The sequence below is a fragment of the Panthera pardus genome, unplaced genomic scaffold, assembly GCF_024362965.1.
Source record: "Panthera pardus isolate Hobbes unplaced genomic scaffold, ASM2436296v1 HiC_scaffold_17, whole genome shotgun sequence".
Classification (NCBI taxonomy): Eukaryota; Metazoa; Chordata; class Mammalia; order Carnivora; family Felidae; genus Panthera; species Panthera pardus.
In genome coordinates this window covers 67,693,908-67,719,049 of record NW_026526732.1, presented here as the reverse complement: position 1 = coordinate 67,719,049, position 25,142 = coordinate 67,693,908, and the positions used below count along the sequence as shown (strand labels likewise).

Below are 25,142 nucleotides of genomic sequence, written 5' to 3'. Positions count from 1 at the left end.
AGGTTATTGCATATGAATCTTAAGAAAAACGTTGTTTTTTTTTTTTTTTTTTTTTTTTAACCAAAGTTCTCTTTGTTCAATGTGTCCATAAAGGCCCCAGACCACATTTCGTAAGAATAAATTTTGGTGCTGTCTCTACTCAAAAAGTCTCCTTTTCTTTGTCTTCCGTTTAGTCCTGTGTTAATAATTGGTTTAGGATGACTATTCCAGGGGTGGCTGCAATTCTGTGTAGCCATTCTGAACTAAAGAAGGATTTTGAGAAATGCAAGGTTCTTTATAAGTGCAAGTTGCCACTAGTTATTAAAATAAAAGCTTTCTCATATACAACCTTGTCAGCAATAGCACTTAGTGACCTACAGGGCAGCTATTTACTCAAAACAGGAACTCGGTAATTGAGGTTCCTATATACTGTATCTGCAAGCTTGCACCAAAACATACTACAAAGGCTTGAGCTAAATGCATTTTAAGCCACTGAAGTTTCTACTTCAGCATATGTCTCTGCCCAAAATACCCAGGTCACCACTATTTCCATTATGATATTTCATATGTAATTCTCCATTGATTAGAGTTGGAATTATCCTTAGTTTGGATGGGAACAAAATTAGCCTTCAACTAAACAAGGTCTACCTTAAATACATGACATTTCAGAGATTACCTTTCCAGGAGGTGTTTGGTAGATCCTGTTCAACAGAGAAGCTCCTTCTTATCCCTCCTCTATTTTTTACCTGTTGTGATCTTTAGGTTGACCTCAGCCTAATGTAATTTATGAGTGAAGAAAATTTCCAATTTTAGGAATATATCACAGGGGATGTTGAACAGGGATAAAATTAACATTTATTGAGCACAGTCTTTTTTAAGAGATTATATTATTATAGTCTTTGTACACATGAGCATTTTGAAGTTCAGAAAGGGAAAGGGAAAGAAGCATGTCCACAGACATGCAGACACTGGCCGAACTGAATACTACATGATACTTTAATCTGAGCTTTTGATTTTGGTCATAGTCACCAATTTACTGTATTTGGATTCCAGTGACTTTAATAACTTTCTTGATTATAACTTAAGGTTTAGTTCTCCCCCACACTTCATCACAATTTGCAATAGACACAGAGAATGTTAGACCCAGAATAGTTCTTGGTGCACTGGAATCTGATTCCCATGACGACAGGGACTTTGCCTTATTCACTGCCATATATTAGGAACGCAGGGAGAACACAGTGAATAAACTAAAATATCTTTCCAATTCAGTATCTTGAATTTTAGAGCTAGGACACTGAGACTCCAAAAAGTGAAGTGAGGTAAATGTTTACTTACTAGGAGATTGGATTAGAATTCAGTTTTACTTGTTTTATGGTCAGTGGGTTTTCTGGTATTTCAAATTGCCCCTAACTGGACAGCCACATGGCAATACTTTTCTGATCCATACAGTAGAAGTACAAAGACAGAAACAAAAAACATTTCCATTTATAAATGTCTTTTTGTTACAGAGTTTAAAGGGTTGGACCACAGAGCATGGTGTGAAGCACTTTCAAGAAATTCTCAGTTGAGTAAATTGGCTGAGAAAGAGTACATGATCAATTATTTATAGTGTGCTATTTTATGGCCTTTAAAATATAGCACATATCTGTAAATTTTATGAATTAAAAAGGTTTTCTTACTATATAGATTTACAGCTCTGCAAGTCAACAGCTATTTTATTTTCCTTAGATGTAAAAACTCTTTAAGAATGATCACCTAGGAATAAACCTAAGAAATCAACAGGACTTCTATAAAGAAAATAATAATTTTATTCAGCTACAGAGAGACATATGTAATTTAAAAAGGGTATAGAATGTTTTCTGAGATAGGAAGACTCAATGCTGAACAGATAACTACTGTATTCAAATATTATATAAATTAAAAAATATTACAATTCAATGAGAACTTCAAGAGACTTTTTTTAATCAAAAAGATACTATAATTTAGCTGGAGAAGTAAATAGAAGAATTAATAAAATTAAGAATAATTACAATTAAGTGGTGCAAATTATAAAATATAAATCTGTAATAAGTTAAAAATATCATATTAGGCAAAAAATAAAGAATGAATAATGAAGATTAGAAAGTTCAGAAACAGGCTCCAGTCTCTATATGGCCTTGGTAGACAATTTAAGCATTTTGAAATAGTGTGAGAAGGATAGCTTTACAGTAAGTAATACCAAAGCAACTGAAAAGATTAGTGAAAGGCAGAAACACCTTCACACTGTATACGAAATATATTCCTGATAATTCAAAAATTTAACATAAGATCTAAGCCATTTAATAGAAGAACATATGAATAGGTATTTTTATAACTTTGTTATGGATAATGTTTTTTTCAAATCATGATACTATTCTCATAAACCATTAAGCAAATGATAGGCAAAAAATTTAAAGTTCTCTGGGTCATGGGGTAGCATATATACAATTAAAACACAACAAACTAGAAACATCTGTATATATATATATATGTATATATATATATATATATATATATATATACATATATATATATATCTGAAATATATCATGTTTGTTTCATTCATTTGATTAACATATATTTATTTAGGGCCTAACATGTCATTATTTTAAGTTCTGAGTACTGAATAATGCATAAGATAGATTTAAAAATATACATCTGATTCTTAGGAACCTTCCTGTAAATAGGGGTAGGAAAGAGATATCTAGGAAGTAACATGAATAAGTAGAATATATACTATGCTAACAGTGAGAAGAACTAATGAGGAAAAACGGCAGAAGAGAGAGATGGGAAATATTGTTGATGGCTGCAATTTTAGATCGACCGCACAGATTACTTTCAGTAGTACAACATTACCATATATTCCTTTCTGAGACATAAAATGGAAATAAATGGAGACAAAAGCAATGCACATGATCAGCATAGTAGCTACTCTGCATTTTTAAATTAAATTAAATAGGCTTTTACAGGAGATTTTTAATTTTGTAATTTCATCAGTAGACAGGTGATTTACGATTCTGTAAAAATGGAGGTGCAGTTGTGTTTCTGAAGTATGAAAAAGCAAGGCAAAGGACCACTCTTTGTATTCTAAATGTCCACAGGAACCTCACCTCTCTTCTCTCAGTCCCCGTTTTCCATGAAGTGTTCCTCCTGATTTTCTTTGATTGAATTGTCGAGCATTATCTGTGGAAACCTTTCTACTATTACCTAACTGCCTCTTAATATGCTTCTCACATGCTGCAAGACATAAATGTCTGAGAAATGAATAGGAGAAAGATGATTTTACATCTGTTAAAGACAGCCGTCACTGCACTCTAACGGAGAGAACATTGGAAAATTTCCTGGTTAAAGTATAAAGGACCTAGGCATTCTGGGACACAGGGAACTTTAATGTTTAAGTTCTAAATTTTGGATACTTGCTCAAGCTACATGTTTTGAAAGGCAATAAAAAGGCATCCTGAAGGTTTGTGATTTATTCTTGGTTCTAGATTGAAAACAGAAAAGCAGTTTCCATTGGCCTGCTTGTATTTACAAGGTAAACTAATGAATCTGTGTAGAAAAGATTTCTGGGATTGCTAATGCTGGTAGCAATGCTTACTTTATCTGTTCAGCTCCAGCCTCCCAAACCAAATCCATGATTATTTACTGAATGCCACTACACCACCTACTTTATTTTCGATGCTCCAGGGAATATAAAATGATTGATTATACCTTATGTCCTTGACTTAAAGGAGGATGTAATCAGGTTAAGAAAGTAAGATCCAAGTGCAGAAAATAAGACATATGCTTTAAAGAATGCTGTGGATTTCGATTTACAGGAGGAGTCTTTAAAACCCTGAGTCAGATTATGTTGCTCTTCTGCTGAAATTCTCTACTGCCTTCCCAAGTACCTCAGTTAAAAAGTCCAAGCCCTCAGGGTGACTACCTTACTTCATTTTAGTGAAAGTCTTGCCTTATTACCACAATTCACCAGGCAGTCCAGCCTAATGGCTTCACATACGGTATTTCATCTGTCTGGAACATTCTTCCCTTAGACATGCACATGGTTACTCTCTTCATGATACTAATGTCACCCTTTTACTGTTATTTAAAATTGCCAATCAGTCCCTACCTTGCTACTCCATTCCTACTACCAATTTCTGTTTATTGCCTTCTAAAATAACCCATAGTTTATTAATCTTGTTGCTTATCTCCTTTATCTCTCTAAAGTTTATTTTAAAAATAAATTCTAAAATTTCATTTTAAAATTTAGTTTAAAATTTATTTATTTGTTTATTTATTTTTTTAACATTTATTCATTTTTGAGAGACAGAGAGAGACAGACCATGAGCAGTAGAGGGACAGAGAGAGGGAGACACAGAATCCAAAGCAGGCTCCAGCCTCTGAGCTGTCAGCACAGAGCCTGACGCAGGGCTCGAACTGACAAACTGTGAGATCATGACCTGAGCTGAAGTCAGATGCTTAACTGACTGAGCCACCCAGGCACCCCTAACATTTATTTAAAAGAATAAGTTGCATCTCTAATGAGGGTTGCATTTTTTGATGTGTGTGTGTGTGTGTGTGTGTGTGTGTGTGTGTGTGTGAGTGTGTGTGTGTTTCCTCACAAAACTTTTGATGGCTTCTCTATTACCTCCTGGTACAAAATACATGTATATAGAATCAATGAACAACTCAGCGAGTTCACAGAAGAAAAACATGAGTTGAACCTGAAATAAGGAGGGAAATTTTGGTTAAACAGGGAAAAGGCAAAGTACAAGGTGATGATAGTGAAAAGCAATTAGGCAAATAAAAGCTTGCAGAATCATATGAAAGGCTGAAGCAGTTCTGCTATACAGAATGCAGTGGATTAAAATTTCCAAATAATCCCTAGATGCCCTATGCTGTTGACAAATTCAGTTTTTTAAGGAATCTTTCCTCCTACATTTTCATTATAACCTTTAAAAGCCACATGGGCAATTCCAACCTAAAATGACCACGTAAGAGAGAAATACTTCTCTGGTAACAAAAAAACCACAATACATATAATTAAACAATTCAGTGACCAATAAATAGTGATTCTGAAAGTGGCTGTCCTGCTAATTCTTTATACATATTAATGCTAATTTATACTTGTTAGACATATTTAGGTTACTGTGAAAAATAATGTAGGCTGTATACTGCCAAGCACATGAAAATCACAGTCATTAATGTATTCAATAACCTATGGAAACAGACACGAGGGACTGTTTTTCTGCTGTCAATCCCTCCCTTAGTGCCACATTTGCAAACTTGTAGAAAGATTTAAAAAAAAAATTTGTTCCAATATACTCTGAATGCTCACACAGATATAATGGTATTTAATACAGTCATCAGTACTTATTTACAGATATTCAGTTACTACCCAGACCTTTTTTCTTTGAAACAAATCAATCTGCATAATGAGCGCCACAATAATATATCAGAATAAAATCTATTTTAGTCTAAGAAGTGGAAGTACTTGCTAATACTTTTACATTAAAGAAAAACTAGTGTGAAAGTCACTATTTATGCTAGAATCATACTTACTTGAAATAAATAAGTCCAACCATGTCTCTAACTTTAAAAGAACTATTTAAAAAATATGATTTGACTGGAGAATTGGGGAAGCAGCCTACAATTTCTTCTGACTTCTCTCATAAAGCTTCCCAGGAATCCCAGTTGATTGACTCTTTATTTGGCTGATGTGCCAGAGATTATATTGAGAACTTTCCACTTTATCTCATTTAATGGGATAAGAGAACCATAATGTTAGCTTCTGTGGGAATGAAAATATAAAGAACACCCCCAGGGAGTTTGCCAAGTACCAGGTTCCTACAAAGTACCAAAAAGTTTTAGGAATTTATTTCTCAACTACTCAAATGGGTTTGATTAAATAGTAATTTCTACTGATATAACCAACCCCCTAAATGCACCCATGACACAGTACTATGGACTTGAACATTCTAAAATTTGGGGGCTCCTGGGTGGCTCAGTCAGTTAAGCATCCAACTTCGGCTCAGGTCATGATCTTGTGGTTCGCAGGTTCGAGCCCAGCATCGGGCTCTGTGCTGACAGCTCGGAGCCTCTAGCCTGCTTCGGATTCTGTGTCTCCCTCTCTCTCTGCTCCTCACCTGTTCACACTCTGTCTCTCTCTCAAAAATAAATAAACATTAAAATTAAAAAAAAATCTAAAATCTGAAGAATTAAGGGAAAGTAAAGACCTAAAGCCAGATAGTATTTCACGTGGCCTGTTACACTGAACTAAATACAGGCTTTTTTAGAAATGTGAAATGAGTTCCCATGTTGAACAAAACTCATGTTAATAGGTTGTTTTTTCTTTCCCTAACCTCGAAGCTAAATTCCATATGCAACACAAATTAATTTATGTATTTATAAAATATGTAAATAATATAGACCCTTAACAGATAACCCATCTCAATTTTCTAAGGCACGACACCACCAGTCCTCAGTTTATTTCCAACTAGGCTACAATTTGAACTGAATCCTGTAACCCACGGTGGAAACACTAGCTTTTGGTTTATCAGGTGAGAGAAATCAACTGCTTCTTGAAAGAGAGAAATCTCTCTGTGAAGATAAACTAAGTAACATAGTTGTTTAGTGGAAATTATTTATTTTAACAGAAAATATCATAGGGCTAAACACACTTAGAATTATTCATATCTTGATTTAATCTTAATAGAATACTATTGTATTAAAGAAGTATGATTATGAATATTCTATTTGAAGACATAACTGCAAATAAAATGAAATCAGACTGTAAATTATCAAGCTTATCTAAATTGCATCTGTTTACAAAGGAAATGCTTAATGTTGTCATCACTGTATCAATATTGTATCAATGTTTGGTTGGTTTCCTGACACAGAAAAGACAGAAAGCCTGTGTGACAGTATGTGGCACAAATAATTTCACTATGATGACAAGCATAAAATTCTAATTGAGAAGATATTATATATACCATATAGCAGAAATAAATCAAAGATAGCAAACCTTTAAATTTTTTCAGCCCGTGAACTGAGTTGTTTTGACTCTGATAACACAATTTGAATGACGTTTTTTTGCTATAATATTCAGATTTCTCTGGATTAAATTACACCCACAATACCTCAGCAATAGGTATCATGGAAAGAAGATTATTTAACTTCACCCCTTTTTTCCTCCTAACAGAAAACTTCCAGAGAGCTGAATGTATTTCATTAAAGCTATACATTCAATTCAGTATCTATTCAATAAAACACGTTTTTATCGTATTTTAAATTTTGTACTATAGAGTATACAATTTTCAAGGCAAGTTTATATTCCCCTTAGTCTGAATTTCATGGCATTCAGATGAAGCCATTAGCAGACAGCGGATAAATAACAATTCTGTTAAAATATGTACACACTTATGACATATAGTAATATAGATGAATTGTCATGACTGTGTTCTTTATCCCCTGACAACTGTGTGATCATATCCTGTCCTTTTTATTCTGGGGAATGCACTCATCCATGCTTTGAACCTGGATGAAACCAGGAAGATTTACTAATAACAAAAGTACCTTGTATGGTTACCTGAAACCAGTGTTAGTAGTAAACAGTCTTTACTTAGTTCTCATCTATCAATACTTTACAATGAATATGAATGTAGGCATTTTTGTTCAGATGTCACCACTGTCAGCATGAAGGAAGAACGTTATCCTGACTTCTGTTTGCAGCGTTCCTGGTGAAAGGTGCAGCGTGGGAGAGATGTGGGTGAGCAGACGAAGCCAGCAGTAGCAGACTAACAGTATCAGAGTCACAGAAATCTGACACTATCCAAACAGAAAGCATATTCTTTGTTATCTCATTAAATGCTGGCTGTTTTTACTCTTTCGAGGTTTAATCACTATTGAGTGATATGCTATATGATAACTCAAACTCTGTCTCAGGCTCTAACCATCTCCTTTCCTCCTTGCTTGGGATACTAGAACCTTTTCTCTGTGGCTCACTGAGCTGAGCACACAGGCCCTTCAACACCTGCTCTGGCTGCCATGCAACAGATTACTACACAAAAGGAAAGAATATTCTATTATTGTAGCTGTTATAATTAGTAGAATCAATGCACTATGAATTATGATAATAGCTAAAATTTTATGGTTGAATATTTGTACACAGATTTAATATGACAATTTTTATAAGTAATTCAAATACCTTTCAATAAATAAATTGCAGAGATCTTTTCCCCTTGAAAGGGTATATACAAAATAACCTTGCTTTTTTTTTGAAATTCTTCATGATATGATAGCTATTTTAAAAATGTTCTGTATTAAATACTTCGCCACATAAAATGCTGATAGTAAAAAATCATTATAGTTACCAAAGTTCTACATTTTTTTCAAGTCACAACTTTTTTCCAACATTTTCAGCATCTCTCACAATAATACTTCAATTGAAAAGCCAATCTTGATCTCAATGGCTTATAAAGAAGTTATCACCTGTATTGAAACAATGCAAAAAATCCTTGGTGCCCAATATAGCTAATCAAAGATATCAAAATGAAATCTATTTTTCAAATTTCATAAATTTCATAGATTTCTAATAATTTTCATAAATTTCATAATTTTCATAAATTTCATAAATCCTAATCTCATATAATTTATATAATTGAACATAAGTATATGAAAAATAAATACATACCTACACAAATATTATAAAATTACTAAAATATTTTATCATAAGACACTTTATTCTTCAGTCCAATGTAAGTAATGAACAAAATAAATGTTCATGTGGAGACTAGCAATTAACATAGCTTCTCATATTAGTGGATGTGAGTACTTGCCCAATTAAATGAACAATGTAGATAAATGCTCTGTTAACTTATGTAAGAAAATAACACTTTCCTGTTTTTACTTTTTAAAAGGCAAACCAGAAAAGTGAGATCAGGGGTGTGGAGAACAAATCTTTAAGAGGTGGACTATAACCACTTCAGTCACTTTCTGTTTGGCTCACAGTCCTGAATTCCTTGACAGCTTTATTGCTGTATCAGGCATCTAACAAGTGCATTTAAAAAGACTAAAAGGGGGTATGTTTCAATAAAGATGAATTATAATTCATTTACATTTTCATGGTGCTGAGTTTTGGAATAGATTACTTGGCCTATGACATGAGTCAAGTTCATATAAATTTTGGTTACAGCCTCAGTGGAGAAAGTTGTAACCCTCAACCCCCACGTAATTTTTCAGTTTCATCATGGGGAGACATTGAAAACTGAATGAAAATCAGCAATGGAAAATACCCTAAATAGATGACATCAATTTTTTTCAGTATTTCACTTCATAGTATTCTAAAAGTTCAAAACACAACAAAACTCACAGCAAGTTTTCTCCTAAAGTGTTAGATACAGAATACACTGAAATAACCCCTTTGTAAAGCAATTTAACGATAACCACCAAGTCTCTGGGTAATTCTATTTCTGTAAATGTATCCCAAATAGATTCAACAAGATGTATTATTAGAGGAATAGGAAGGGATTAGCAATAATGGTAGAGAGTTGAAAACAATCCAAATATATAAAACCACTGAAAGTGATGTCAGTAACATTCTCAAGAAATACATCACTCATAAGAAAATGATACTACATGATATTGAGGAAAAGGTAGAATCAAATATATGTTATTAATAAAAATTTGGGAAGATTTTAACAGCTGATTATCTTCTTCCTTATTCTGTACATTGTGCATATCTGCATTTCCTATTTTCTCTAACATGTTATTTATTTTATAGCTGAAAACAATAAATGTTGTAAAAGGCCCTCACACAGTAAAATATTCTTATTTCATATTCTCACTCCCATCATCTCTTTTGTCTCTTTTCAATTCTTCTGCTTCTGTCTTATGGTTTATACTTTGTTCTCTATTATTTTTCTATTGCTTCAACTGCCTTATCCCTCGATTTATCCATTTATTCCACTGTCTGGTTTCTATAAGATGCTAGTTCCATTTAGCAATGGTGGTCTCAGCATGCATGGTACCAGCTATTTAGAATGTTTTGAAAAATAGTCATATTGAAACAATCATATTGTGTTCACATTTTTCCCCTTGTGGCTAAACAAGCAAATTCCATAGGAAATATTTCTTTTCATTCAGGAAAATATCTAAAGTAATTTGTTTTATAAAATACAATATGTCAAAATAAATTACATCAGAAAATAAATTCTGAGCAGTTTCATTTTGGCTAAATTGCTCTTTTTAAAAGAAGTGTTACATGAAAAGAAAAGAAAACAACAAACAACAAACCCTACGTAATATACCCATTACCACCACTCACATTTTCTAATATGAATTACCTATTTAACTGGCACAGTAATCATCCTAATAACTATTATTGTGATTCCAACTTCGGAGATAAAGAATTTTAGACTTGGATAAGCATTTAACAATGTAGCAGAAGGATATTCTCAGACTTGCTCAAGTCCCCACATATCTCCTAACCTGCCTCACCACCATTAATCAGAATATTCATCTACTGAGCATTGGCAGAGACCTTAGTTCCACCAACAGAGTAGCAAGTCCACCTTACGCCTTATGTACGTGACCCCAAACCATGACAACCATCAGAGACACAGCCTGAAAACCGTGTTAATGGGCACTGTTCTGAAGAACACACATGCCAATCTTCGAACTCTAACATAAACACCCCTGCTATCTGTTGACCTTTCCTCGTGTAGGTTTTCACTTATGGTGTACCATGCTTTTGCCTTATCAATTTCATGGCCTGTGAAGCTGTTTAAGCTTTTCACAATTTGTTCGTTTACTTATGATTCCAGTGCTAATAATCCAATCTCAGTTTTTGATCCTCTCCTTAGAGAAACAGTTTATGTTTTACAAGAAACCTACCGCAGGACTAGGCCTCCTGCAATGGGTACCCTAAAATATATCTTTAGTGGTTTATGAAAAAGTCAATTTCCTTGGTGCTGTGGTAGAACTTAAAGTTTGTCAGAGTCGAAGAAGAAATGGCTAAACCAAGTTCCTATCTTCTTTGAAAATGGTTAGAGGGCACAATGAGAGCACAAGATTTAAAAGGAAGCATGTAGTTTATTTATGCTCTCATAGGAAGGTTCTGCACTGCCATAGTTATGGTAATACTAGAGTAAAGCCAACAGATAATTAGATGGGTCTACTTACTCTCTCAAACCACAACTGGTAAGGCAGGCAGGAATTGATTTCTAAAATTGTGTTCTATTTAACAATGAATAGGTAGCAGATTATCTATGTTTAAGAATGAGAGCATAACTTTCCCTTTCCACCTTCTAAATAATTGAATGTTTGAAAACTAAATCCTTAAAAAGTGTTTCATTTGCCAAACTGAACATATCAAGCAGGATATAACATTAAGATTTACTCTTACAGAATCAACCTGAAAATACTTAAGGTTTCTTCCTCTGGAGCTACAGATATGTTTTGAGACCTTGAAAGCTATTGTTTGGATATAGTTCGTATTTGATTACATACCACACTTATAAAATTTCTAGGTTGTGTACAATACAACTTCATTGAAAACATCTACACACAGTTTTTAAGCAATTTCTGTCCTTTTAAATTACTACCTACCAGGTATCACGTTGCTTATTTGATATGCAATTAATCATTTACACATAAATATCAATGGAATAAGTATTTACTTTCTATACCAGTTGGTAAAAACGACTAAGTAAACCTATCACATGCATTTTTATTATATCTGATTAGATTAGAGAAGAATGATATATTTTCAAGAAGTTCCTGTTGATTATTGAGTTGCTGTATTACATAAATTAATGGTGTCCATTTCAAGATTCTCTGGATGTATTTCCCAAATGTATGGCTCCTAAATGTATAAGTGATGGAGCTATAAAAACAAATATTAAAAACACTTAGAAGTTGGATGGAAAATAACAATTAGCCTTGACAAGAGAAAACTGAACCAAAGCCTGAAGATGGAATGTAGTAATTTCATATTGCACATTTAGTAAAGCTACCTGCTGTGTTTACCAGGGTCATTCCTCCCCAGCTGCTCTTTGCCAGACAAATAATAACACGCTGGACACTTTGGATTTCCTCCCTCCTCTCCGCTAGGATGAAAGCAAGCTTAAGGGCAGATGCTCTTGAGGGCTTTACTCTGTGCGTGTTGTATGTTTGCCTGGGTAGATATAAAACAATGTTGCAGAAAACCCTGTAACCTTCCGGCTTTAGAATTTATCAGAGGAATTTTAAAGATTTACTATTTTAATTATGTTTCAAATAAACTAATGTGAAAATTAATTCACGTGTTCCTGCATGATAGGTGGAGTTGTGTCCTAGGAATGCACAGTATGAACCACAATAGAAGCTAGGGCTGGAAACAAAGTTCAGAAAGGAAAGGTACTAATTTGGGAGACACATTTATAGAAGACCCAGTTTTGTGCTGCTTTTGATCCTTTATATGTGAATTATGGGCCATGATTGATTCTCAGACATTTTTCAGGGTATTCCATTTTAATACTAGCAAAGTCATTTATCCAACTATGAACTTTCTTTTAATAAGGCCTTGCCAAATGAAGATTTAGTCTTAAGCAGCATTTATACTTGACCCCAGAGTTATACATAATGACAAGTTTAAATATTAACTGCTTGGGCAGAACCAATTTTACCAGAATAAAAATCTAGCTCAGTTGTGTACTCCCCCCACATAAATCCTACCCATCCCCAATCCCTTCAGCTGTTATAAAAGCAGAAATCCTTGACCTCGTCTAGCACCTACAATATGTGAAACTGGTTCCTGCTGCCATCACAGCTGGCTTAAGAATCCCTTGGAGATTCATTAGCTACAGAGAGAGGTGAAATAGCTTATCTAATGAGGTTACAATAGGAGTTGGAACTCTTCAGCTCTCTTCAAGTCAGCCATCCAATAATCAGAGCATTCATTCCCACCTCCATACCTTCCTCATAATCATTTTCTGTATCTGGAAGGCTCTATCATTTCTTTGTGATCAAAACACTACACTGCATGAAGCTTGAAGAGCTAATCCAACTATGGCATTATCCTCAGAAGAAAAATGTTGTACTTACGAGACATACTGTATTCCTATGTGTTAACATCTCTCTCTTGCTAATTCATGGGTTTCTTAAATGAAATAATATATACAAAAACACTAACACAGTGCTTGGTATATAATATGGCTCTCAAAAGTGTGAGTTTCTTTCTCTTGCTTTTATTTTGCCTACAAATTCTAGCACAGTTTTCAGTGCATGGCAGAATAAATTGGCCTGCATGCCTCCATAGCTTGCCACGATGCTGCCATCTGCTTGGTGAGAAAGTAAAAGAAATGCATGGAAAGAAACTACTTGGAATCCGGCATTTTGAAGCCAATGAGTTCACTAATTCATGGTATCTAAGTTCAGGTTTGTGGATTGGTGCAATTCCTTACTGCAGTTTTCACTAGAGAAGAGAAAAAGATAATGCTATAAATTAGTGCATATTTAATAAAAGAAAATGTATTTAATTTGGTAGATATCCTTAATCATGCAATTTTATTTTCTGCTCATACAGGTTTCAAACAATTGCTCTTATGAAACAGCGGAGACAAAAGTTTTCCATAATTTTGGGGTATTTTTGATTTTTTGCTTTGCTGGCAACATTAATACCCTTTTGGGGATATCATAATGGGATTAGTTGTTAAAACTTCATGTAGTTTTCCTCATTTTTTAGGCTTTCTTTCTTTTTTTGAATTTTAATTTAAAATTGCCTAATATTCTAGAACCAGAAAACTATTGCTGTGGAAATAAATGGTGGTCTTTTCTGATAAATATAACCAATTTTTCAGGTGTTTCAACTTTCCAATCTTTGTTGTTATTTAAATTTAATTTAAATTCTTAATTATACGTAGTATGTATATAATAGTTCATTTTCCTAATGTCACCATTCAACTCAATTTTACAAGTATTTCTTAAGGGTTTATTATGTTCACATTTCTCTTGCAAAGTGCTAGAATAAAATCAAGGAATAGAAAGCTCTCTATTTTAATGAAGCTTACATTCTCTGGAAGGAAGATAGACAATAAACCTAACAACTAAGAAAACTGTAGGTACGAAAAGTAAAAAGTGCTCTGGAAAAAAAAGAAACAGTAGAGCAGGGTCAGGGTGTCAAAATGTTAAGTTACAAGCTGCCATACTAAGTAGGCTGTCAGGAAGAGACCTAATTGAGAACAGTGGTTCTGAATGATGATTTGAAGGAGACAAGTTAGCCAAAGAGATATCTAGATGAAGACAATTCTAAGGTAGCAACATTAGCCAGAGTAAAAGCCCAAAGATAGGCACACTTCCAGTGTGTTTCAGGACCAAGGAAGAGACTGATGTGGTTAGAATAAATGAGTGCAGGGGGCAACGGCAGGAGAGGAGGCCAGAGGGGTTAAGAAGGTGAGGCAAGAAACAGAGCACTTAAGGCCTAGTGGACTTTTCCTCTGCTCTGAATGACAAGGGGGAGCCATTGCAGCTTTCTGAGTAAAGGAATAAAATGGCCTATACTTTAAAAAGGATCTAATTGCTGTGATGAGAACAGACTATAACGGCCCAAGTGTAGGACAACTGAGACCTACACAAAAGTTTCACAGTCTTCCAGGTAAAAAAATGCTGGTAGCCTGGAACAGTCAGACAGCCATGGAAGTGGAGTCAGATTCTCTCCATATATATTTTATAAATATATAAATATGTTGAAGGTGGAGTCAACGGAATTTCCTGAGAGACTGCGTATATTAACAATCAAGTATTATAGTAATCTTTATTTAGTAACCAACAACTGATAATTATAAACTCACATGGAAAATAATATCTGTCAATCAATGACAAAGTTAATTTTATAAGTGATTTTTTTTCATTTCTGTGGAAAGCTGTAAAATAAATTTTCTATGCTGAAGATCCCTCTTACTAGGATATATTTACTAGGTATATAGGCTGTATATTAGGTTGGGTAAAATGTTGCTATAAGAAAGCATGGTAGATAATGAAGGCTGTGACTCAGTGGCAGAATGTGTAGCAATTATTGTGTACTAGTATTAATGGGTTACTCCTTTAAGGAAAGAAATCACTGATCCATTTCATTGATTAATTAACCTCCTTCGGAAACTGTAGACATTTTACCCAATACTATATTTTCATGCCTGGTTTTATTTTACTCAGAAGTGCTTTAATAAATGCCGTATTTTAATACTAAGAAGCTTCAGCATGTTGGAATATTCTGCAGGTTTAACAAAAGCTTAGCAAAGCATTTTGATATATAAGTAAAATTCAAATAAAGATTCAGTATATTAGTTCTTTCATGCCAAAAGAGAATTCTTTAAAATTAACATTATATTCCAGTGATAGGCAGAGTGATTAGACACTGAATATGCTTGGCTATTTTAAAAGAATACAATCATTAGCACAAAATGATTTGCAGTGCAATTTTACTTCACTTGAGAGGAAAACAATTCCCTTTCATATTTAGTAAATATATTTAAGAATGTAACTCTAAAAACAAGAAAAAGAATGTAGCTAGAAAAAACAGGTTCTGTAGAAGTATAATGCTTACATCTCTCTTCCATTTTAAAAAGATGCCATTAGACACAGGTCAGACGTACAATTAAAACTGAGGAAAATAGATATAGTTTATAATAGAGAAATGTACTGGAGTTTTGACAATGTATGAAATTTCATACTCATTAGTCAGAAAATATAATTTGGAAAATTATATTTAAAGCTTACACAGCTTTACAAGTATTTAATGCTTTAGAGACAAGATGGCCCAACACAATTAGCCAAATCCTGAGGCAGCATTAAAATGCTGAAATATGAGATTGTAGGAGCTTCTTAAGTCAGAAGTTTTCTATAATCATTTTGATTAGTTAAAATATAATTTCACGGGGCGCCTGGGTGGCTCAGCCGGTTAAGCGTCCGACTTCAGCTCAGGTCATGATCTCACGGTCCATGAGTTCGAGCCCCGCGTCGGGCTCTGTGCTGACAGCTCGGAGCCTGGAGCCCGTTTCAGATTCTGTGTCTCCCTCTCTCTCTGCCCCTCCCCTGTTCATGCTCTCTCAGTCTCAAAAATAAATAAACGTTAAAAAAAATTTAAAAAAAAATAAAAAAAATATAATTTCACTTATATAAGATGTCCCATGGTTTACTCAAGATTTTGTGTACTTTTATATATTTTGTTCTCATATACAACAGCTAAAAAAAATAGCAGTAGGTTTTACTTATTATAAGTACTATGAGGAAGGCTTAAAAAAAACTGCAATACACAATCCATAAGCTGAAGAAGATATGAAATTGTATTTTTATGTATCTCTTTTAAAACGGTATATTTCAAACTGATCCATAAACACCTGGAATTTTAAAATCATAAGAATCACCTGCATATATATAAGCAATGCACAGGACTAGACTCCACCCCAGTTACATACAGACTCAGGACTTCCTGAATGTGGGTCCTGCATTTGTATCTTCATTTGTAACATGCATCTAACATGTATTCTGGGGGCATAAAATTTTGAGAATCAAAGAATAGGCAACAGTAATACATTATTAATTGGTGGCGTATATATCAATCACAGTGGCTAAGAGTACAGTATATAAGGATCAGTAGAAAAAGGGATACCGAAGCAGATATTTAAGGATGGACAGAATTTGAATGCACGGAGGTAGGAAGAAGGCGTTTCTGATGAGGGGACTGGATTATTAAAGAAGTTTTAGAAAACAGTTAGTAGGCAGTATGACTTAGGTGGTAAAAGCGATTTAGGCTAAAGTGTGGATAGCAGACCAATGTACCACCCAAATCTCCTAGCACCTCTTTGGTATTAAGTTTTTTGGAGGTTGACAGCTTATGGTTGAATATTCCTTTGACAACTGTTCTAGGCTGATAAGAACAACCTGGCCCAAGTTCACATCCTCAGGTAGTGGCACAGCCAAGGACTACTTAATGGCAGAAGTTGGGATGGCATAAAGTCCTGGCTCCTTACCCCAATCAGGACAACTGTAGAGTGCCCTTCCAGCTCCAAAGCACTCGATGGGATTGACTCAGGCCATTGTTGTGGATGCATCTTAGCTCCATGATTTCCTCTGTTCAATCCTGCTCCTTTTGCACCTGTGAGCAGTCCCTCATAAACTTCCTGTATACATCTGTCCCAGGGTCCGTTTAACCTTGGAATTCAACACACAGTCTGGTTATAGCTGAGCTTACAAATTAAGGCTCTTCTAGTTCCTTTCTATATATCTGTTTTGTTTGACGCAATGAGGGTATTGTTTGCTTTAAAATTGAATTATTAGACAAAAATTGGACAATCTGAAGATTTTACTGAAAAATCTAGATTTCTGGCTTGCCTTCTGGAACTGACATGTCTGGCCCCACTGTATATGCATGCATGCATCCTCAGCAAAAACCAGGCCACTGTTCCCTTGGCAAGAGTCATTCACACTCCATGTCCCCTTAGTCCACACAACTCCACCTTGACTCCAACATCAATAGGTCAACTGCTTAGGAATTTATTTAAATGAATTGGTCAGTTACTCAGGTACATATCTAAACTGCACCCTTTAAGACTTAAGCTTAGCTTTTAAAAGCACTAGAGAATTAGGAAAAGTCATTAGGCATAGTGATTAAGAGCATGATTTTGGGTTTGATTTCTGCCTCTGAACAGCCTTGGGTTACTCAAACTCTCTACACCGTTATTTTATCTGTAAAATGGGGAAATTAACATCACTTACATTAGAGAGTATTGTGAGGATTCACTAAAATAATGAATGCAAAGAACCTGATACAGAACTCAGTATAAAGTAAATTAAGCAGTTTTTCACACCACACAGATGAATATACTCACACATTTATATATATATATGACATATATACACACATATACGTATATAATTTACACATCATGTAATTTATATATCTATGATACACTGGATATAATTTTATACTATAGGGAGGTGAAATAAGTAAATTTAGATGGATATTTGAAGAAAGAAAATATTTATTAGCATTGTTTTTAAAATTGAGGAAAAACATTTTAATAAAAAATTAATGGATACCAAAAGCAAGTATTATTTATAGTCTTTTCATAACAATTATTTTTTGCATTGTTTTATAAAACATGAAGCTCTATGGAGAAGGAAAATGATTTTTATTTCATAGAGGTATGCTTTTCCGACAAATGGAGTTTTGTAGATAGACCCTCTTCCTTACACAGTTTCTAAATTTGAACTCACTAGTTCATGCTCACTAAGAAACATGCTTTTTCCAGCCCAAATTTTTGGTAAAGGGATAAATCAGTGCAGTTAGTTCTGATTATACCAATGGCTAAATCAGGGAGGCATATTAGTGACTATCTTATCCTAACTTTATACATGTAAACATTAGGTCCCAAATTCATGAGGTCATTGGCTCAAATCAGAATAAAAAAATTATCTTTGGTTTCAGTGATTCACATAAATCTCTAAGACAAGTATTCCTAAAGTCACCTAAAGATACTTTTACTCACTATAATAAACAATTGCAAATACTTGGAGAATATTCCATCCTCCACTGTGTGTGTGTGTGTGTGTGTGTGTGTGTGTGGAGAGAGAGAGAGAGAGAGAGAGAGAGAGAGAGAGAGAGGGAGAGTGAGGGGGGAGCGTTTTAACAGCTACATGAATAAATATATCAACTAATTCTCTTTGGGGTTCATATAAAACATCGGTAAAATTGGTTATTTTCAGTGAAATTAATTTATAAGTTTGAATTCAGGCTTTACGAACACAGTATCTAAAGGGGAAGCCAAACAAAAACTATAATGTGAAAAATTTTATGAACTGCAATCATAGCTTTTGCTCATTGCTGTCAATCCAAACAATTCAAATAAATGTGTAATACAGAACTTTTTGAATATATGTATTTAGTATTTTAACAGTTTATTTCTGAATATCCATCTCTTTAGTAAAGAAATGAGTGAGTGAGCAGACTATATTAATCAGTCAAATTTATGTACTTTAAAACGTGGAGCTAAACATATTATTCTTTCTTCCTAAGTGGGCCTTTTACCCACCACGGTGTGGGCTTTAAATACTAGCATCCAATAAGCTAAAATGTCTTCACATATATTTGGGACTCCTGTCATTCTTCCCCAAAAAGCACTCCTTTCTCTCACAATTCCACTCATTATCCCCTGCCATTTCTTACACTTCAGCTCATGAAACCAAACTAATGATTTAAAGTATACAGAGTATAAAGTTCTGGGAAATGTGCATGATTTCGTGGCCTTACAGATATATACTATTCATCAGGTACTAGATTCAATACACAAAGTAGCAGTTGTTTCCTGGCCTACTGTAATCAAGATTTTGGAAAGGCAGCTGTTTGACAGTTTTATTTACATTTTCTAAGATTTTATTTTTGAAATTGAAAATTCCGTCTGGATTAAAATATATTCCTACAAGGTTAGAAAATCAGAAATGCAAGAACGCTACCCCTAACTGATCCTACTGGCTTTCACACCGTGCTGCTCCTTAACGTCTTTCAGCTTGATATCATTTTTGGATGTAGCTAAATGCCAGATACCCCGACAAACATACACTCTACCAGCTGGATCTCCATCTGCTCAACTAAACATTTTCACACCAAATCTGTATAAAAAGCTATGTTTTCAAAGACAGTTATCTACAACTGAAATATTAAAATCTTAACTCCAGGAGTCCTTCCACTTACATATTTCACATGCATTTAAGCACGAATACAAACTACTTTCAAGTATTAATGGTGGTGTGCTTGCTCTCTGTTGTCAAAAGTTGTCTTAACCTATCCACGAAGGGGCAGACAGACTTTTTTTGAGCAAAAGAAATTTTTTTGAGATTTTTTTCAAAAAGTATTTGCTAGCATCTTTTGATGTGTTTGCTTAGAAAAAAAAAACCTGCTAAATTAATGTCAATGAACAGGATGATTTTATAGAAATATGCATTAAGTTTGCCTTAAGATAACTTTCTTGACCTACATATGAATTTGTTACCAATAAATATGTTTATAATTAATTCCTTATAATGGTTCTCAGTGCCTTTTTAATTATACCCAGTGGCCAATAAAATCGCAATTATACAAAGTGGCCAATAAAATCTCAGGTAATTTTTAAAAGTTTCTGCCTGAAAATCACCAAACTAGATCAAGATGGTTCTAAACAATACTCCATAAATCCCAGTAGCAATTCTATTTTCTAGGTTGGGGAGGAATCATCTATAAAGCATTATTAGATTTCAGGAACCCCAAGAGCAGATGAAAAGCATAAAGTACAAAAATACAGCAATATTGCCATTGAGGCAAAAATGGGGTCACAGAACTCATACAACATATTACTGAATAATAGGAAAAGTTTGGAAACAGAAAACTATATACTCTCAGAACTGTGTACATTGTCTTTAGATAATGATGGTCATGCTTTAAAAAATATGCAAGTATGTCGGGACAACTAAGAGAAGTCCATTGTTTCAGATTAAAAGAACATAGTCAAGAAAACAAAGTATTAATGATGATTTCAAGATTTATATAGAGAAACACAAATCTGCATTTCTTAGCACCTTGGCAAGGAAACATGAAGCATTCGGAACTTTGCAATTCATTACAAATCAAGTCCTTGTCCAGGGAGCAGAGGAAAATGTTTGTGTGTTCATAGCAAGAGCAGAAGGAAAGGTTCGTTTTCTAAGAGGGAGAAGGGGTGTGTGCAAGCTCTCAGAGGGATAAAGGGTGTGTGCATGTCCCTTATCCACAGGTTTTCCATTCACTATACTATTCTCTACTTTTTTTAAAGTCTATTTATTTATTTTTGGAAGAGACATAGAGCACAAGTGGGGGAGGATCAAAGAAAGAGAAGGAGAGACAGAATCCCAAGCAGACTCCAGGCCCTGAGTTGTCAGCACAGAGCCGGATGTGGGCTCAACCTCACGAACCACAAGATCAATGATCCAAGCTGAAGTTGGACGCTTAACCAACTGAGCCATCCAGGCACCCCTATTCTCTACTTTTTAATAACAATCCAGAAAAAAAGCATTATTTCAGGTAAAAATACCTTTTCCAGGATGAAGGTTATATAGGATAAAAATGGGTGTGGATGGGAGAAGAGTGGTTTGAGAGGAAGCGAATACATGTAGAGAGAGGTTTTGTTCATGTAAGTATCTTACAAGAAAAAAACTTTTAGACTCCAATTCTGTACTTACCCTAGGGGGACAAAGAAAAGATCCAAATCACAATGCACAAAAACACCTATGGTGGAGACCAAAATTTCTTTTAAGAGTCTACCAGCAGAAAAAATTATAAATGCCAATAATAACATATGTACATAGAGAAATACTTGCAAAAATATAGCTCAATTCTAGTGCTAAATTCAAAGCAAGAGACCAATGGAATTTAGATTTAGTTCTAAATGGTTTTCATTTCATGGAAATCTCAACATTACCTCACTTCTATATTCTTTTAATAATCAAAACTCTTGAAAAACACTTTTCACCTTACCCTTCTGAAAAAGATAAATGGCCCTTTATCAAAACAAATGTCAGGCCTTTTTAGCTGCATCAGAACACAGGTCAAAACAGAGATGGGTAACTGACTCAAAACAAACGTCTGCTAGGATCAATTGTCTAAAATGTCCCATAATTGCAGGCTTTGTTTAAAATGGTAAAAGTTAGGACATAACATCTTACTATACTATACTGCTTCCCACCCTCCACACCTACTCCTGATCTTGCCAAAATATATCTACCTCGGGCACCTAGGTAAAAAATAAGAAATAAAATAAGAAAGAGGATTTAAAAACTATTCCAACAAAATAACTACCACTTTTCTTAATATTGAAAACAGGTGTACACTTAACCAACAGTGATTGCAGTAAAAAAAAATTGTTCTGAACACAGTGGTATGCTTAATATTTTATATTTACTCAGACACGCTATGCAGAAACTGAATATATTTAATTGGCTGAAAAAAAAGGACTTTGAATCATAGAAATATCAATGAAGAAAACTTGCTTAATTCAAGCATTTGCCAAGAAAAAATGGTTATCATCAAACACGAGATTAAATAATTATCTGTTTTCTTTGCTGGCTCAAGATAGATGTAGTGCTTATGCCTATGCTTACTGAAAAAAAAAAATGACATAACATCCTGTCTTTGCCATCAATGAGATCCATCAAAGATTCAAGAACAATAATTATGTATTTATACACTGTCTGATGTCTTCAACAAACATTAGCCATATAACAGATGATTTCATCCATAAGCTAATGTTCTTTCATGAAAATCTCATAAGAATGCTCAAGAATTAAGACAATAGTGATAGTGGAAGCAAAAAGAAAAGAGATTGACACTGATGTTCCCCAATAATCTAGGTTCCATGAGGCACTATGACCATTTCACCACTGAATCCCTCAGCCCTCAGCAAAATTATGAGTGTTAAATATCTATTGAATAGTATAACTAGAACTTACTTAGAAGAAAGGCTGGCACGCCTATAATTTAAAATCCTTTCTATGTGATGATTTCCAATAATTCACTGAAAATTAGAAGCAGAAACAAGCATAGAAAGCAATTTTTAAAACAGAAATTATTTGTCCCTCGAATCTTTAAGGTAAAATTATACTCCTGCTTTCCTCTTCATCACTTATAGTGAGTGAGTTTCCTGCTAATGTGGGAATATCCAGATACCTGGGATCTCATCATGGCATATCACGGTTTTGGACTAAAATTCTTCAGACAATGTACTCCGTAAACAGAAATCTTGTCTTCCTTGCACACTACTTGATCTCCAGTGGCTAGCAGAGTGTTTGACAAATCCTAGACATTTAATATTTATTGAATAAATGAGTGAATGGGCAGAAACAACTTAGACAAATCGTAAATAAAGGTAACAAAGAACTTTCTAAGACATAAAGCTTCATAGTTTTTTGAAGATTACTGTCATATCTTCCCCAGTTTTCCCCAAGTTAGCCAAAACCATTCTTTCAACTGGGACTTATATTACATGATTGTGAGTCACTTCATAATTGGACACAATACTCCCAGTTGGAGGTGACAAGTGTACAGGAGAGCGGAATGTCAGCCACCCTTGGTCTGTAGATTAGTGCAATCTAAGATATGTAAGATGTTCTGATGGCCATTAGACTCATATGGAGTTGTTTCATCCAAAGTTCACTTTTTACTCCTTACTTTGCAGGGCTATTAACATTTGACACAGATCACTGCCTCCTCCTTGAAATACGTTCTTTGCACTTCAGGGCATTAAACTCTGCATTTTCCTCCTATCTCATGGGCCATTCATTCTCTGTCACTTTTTTCTAGTTGTTCTTCATCATCCACTGCCCTGGCATGCAGATCTGAGCTGTCTTTTTTAAAATGTGATTGATATGCACTGTCTAGATTATCATGTTTAGTTTCACCACTTTAAATTCTGTATCTATGCTGATTAACTCCAGATTTATATCACACACCAAAACCCCATACATAAACTCCAGATTTGTATATCCAACTAGAAGTCAACTATAGGTATCTTAAATTTGGCATGTCCAAAACTTCAAAGCTGTCCCTTTCATAATCTCCTGCATCTGAGATACTGGCAGCATCATCTATTCAGTTACTCTAAAATATGCAGTCACCCTTGTTCTCTTTCACTCTCTCATACCCCACATTCTAATGGCCAGTTAATCTTGTTGACTCTATGTTCAAAATGTATCCAGACTGAATACCACTCTTTACCATTCCATTGCTAAATGTCTAGGCCAAGCCAACTTCATTTTTCTTCTAGATTATTGCAACAGCCTCCCAAACTAATCTCCTGCTTCTACCCTTGAGCCCCTCTTATCTATTTTTAACAGAGCAGCCAAATAAAATTGTTAAGATGGGCGTAAGTTGATGTCTCTCTTCTGTTCAAACCCCTCAATGGTTTCCTATTTCCATCTAAAGCCAGTGGTTACACAGCAGTCCCTCTTATCTGTGGGGGTAACACTGTAAGACTCCCAGTGGATGTCTGAAACTTCAAACAGTACCAAACTCTATATATACTATATTTTTTATATTCATACCTATAATAAAGGTTAATTTATAAATTAAATATAGTAAGAGGTTAACAAGAATAATAATAAAATAGAAAAATATAATATACTGTAATAAGAGTTACATGAATGTGATCTCTCTCTCAAAATATCTTGATGTACTGTATTCACCCATTCTTCTTATGATGATATGAGATGATACAATGCCTGTGTGATGAGAGGATGTGAGATGAATGACATAGGCACTGTGATGGAGCCTTAGGCTACTATTGACCTTCTGTTGATATGTCAAAGGAAAATCACCTACTTTCAGACCACAGCTGAACTGAAACCATGGATAAGGTGGGTGGGGGAACTGTTTATGACCTGCAAGGACCAACACAATATCCTCCAACCCTATTAATGTTCTGACATTCACTCCTGCTCTCCTCTATCTTTCCACACCAGCTACACCCACATCCATGTTGAACATGCCAAGCATGCTTTTGCTCAGGACTGTGCACAGACTGTTCTCTCGGACTGGAACATTTTTCTTTCTTTTGGTTTTGCTTTCCTACCTTACTCAGGCTCTTATTCAAATGTCCTCTTCTCTATGAAGTATTTCCTAACAGCCTTTTAAAATCCCCAACCCTTCTGCAACTCTGTTCATGCCTTTCTATTCTATTTACATGGACATCATCTAATGTTTAAATATCTCCCACATTTAATATACTTTCATCTGTTGCACCCCACACCTCACTCCTACTAGAAGGTTCTTAAGGGTAGATTTGTTTGTGGGTGTCTACTGTTTTTTCCCAGTATCTAGAACAATGTGTGAAAGTTACCATATGCTGAATAAAGATTTTTGAATGATAAAAGAATGAATGGTAGTTTTAAGGAAAAACATTTCACTAGTGAATTTTCAAGTATCAGCCTGCTAGGAAGGGTTTTGGTGTGATGGAACCCGGAAGTGCACCATATGTCACACTATTGAATTTTCTTTCCCACTCAAAATAGAGGTAAGCTGGTCTTATACCACTTTATTATCCTTGGATACCAAGGTTTCTCTTAGGACATTGGTTCCTGATTACAGCAATTTTGAAGAATAATATGATTACTATTCACTCTGGGAAATT

General features: G+C 34.5%; 1 protein-coding gene across 6 annotated transcripts in view; it reads right to left on the bottom strand.

Moving 5' to 3' along the window:
- EPHA7 (EPH receptor A7) overlaps positions 1-25,142 on the bottom strand; it is a 172,133-nt gene that overhangs the window by 57,882 nt on the left and 89,109 nt on the right. The window lies entirely within an intron of this gene.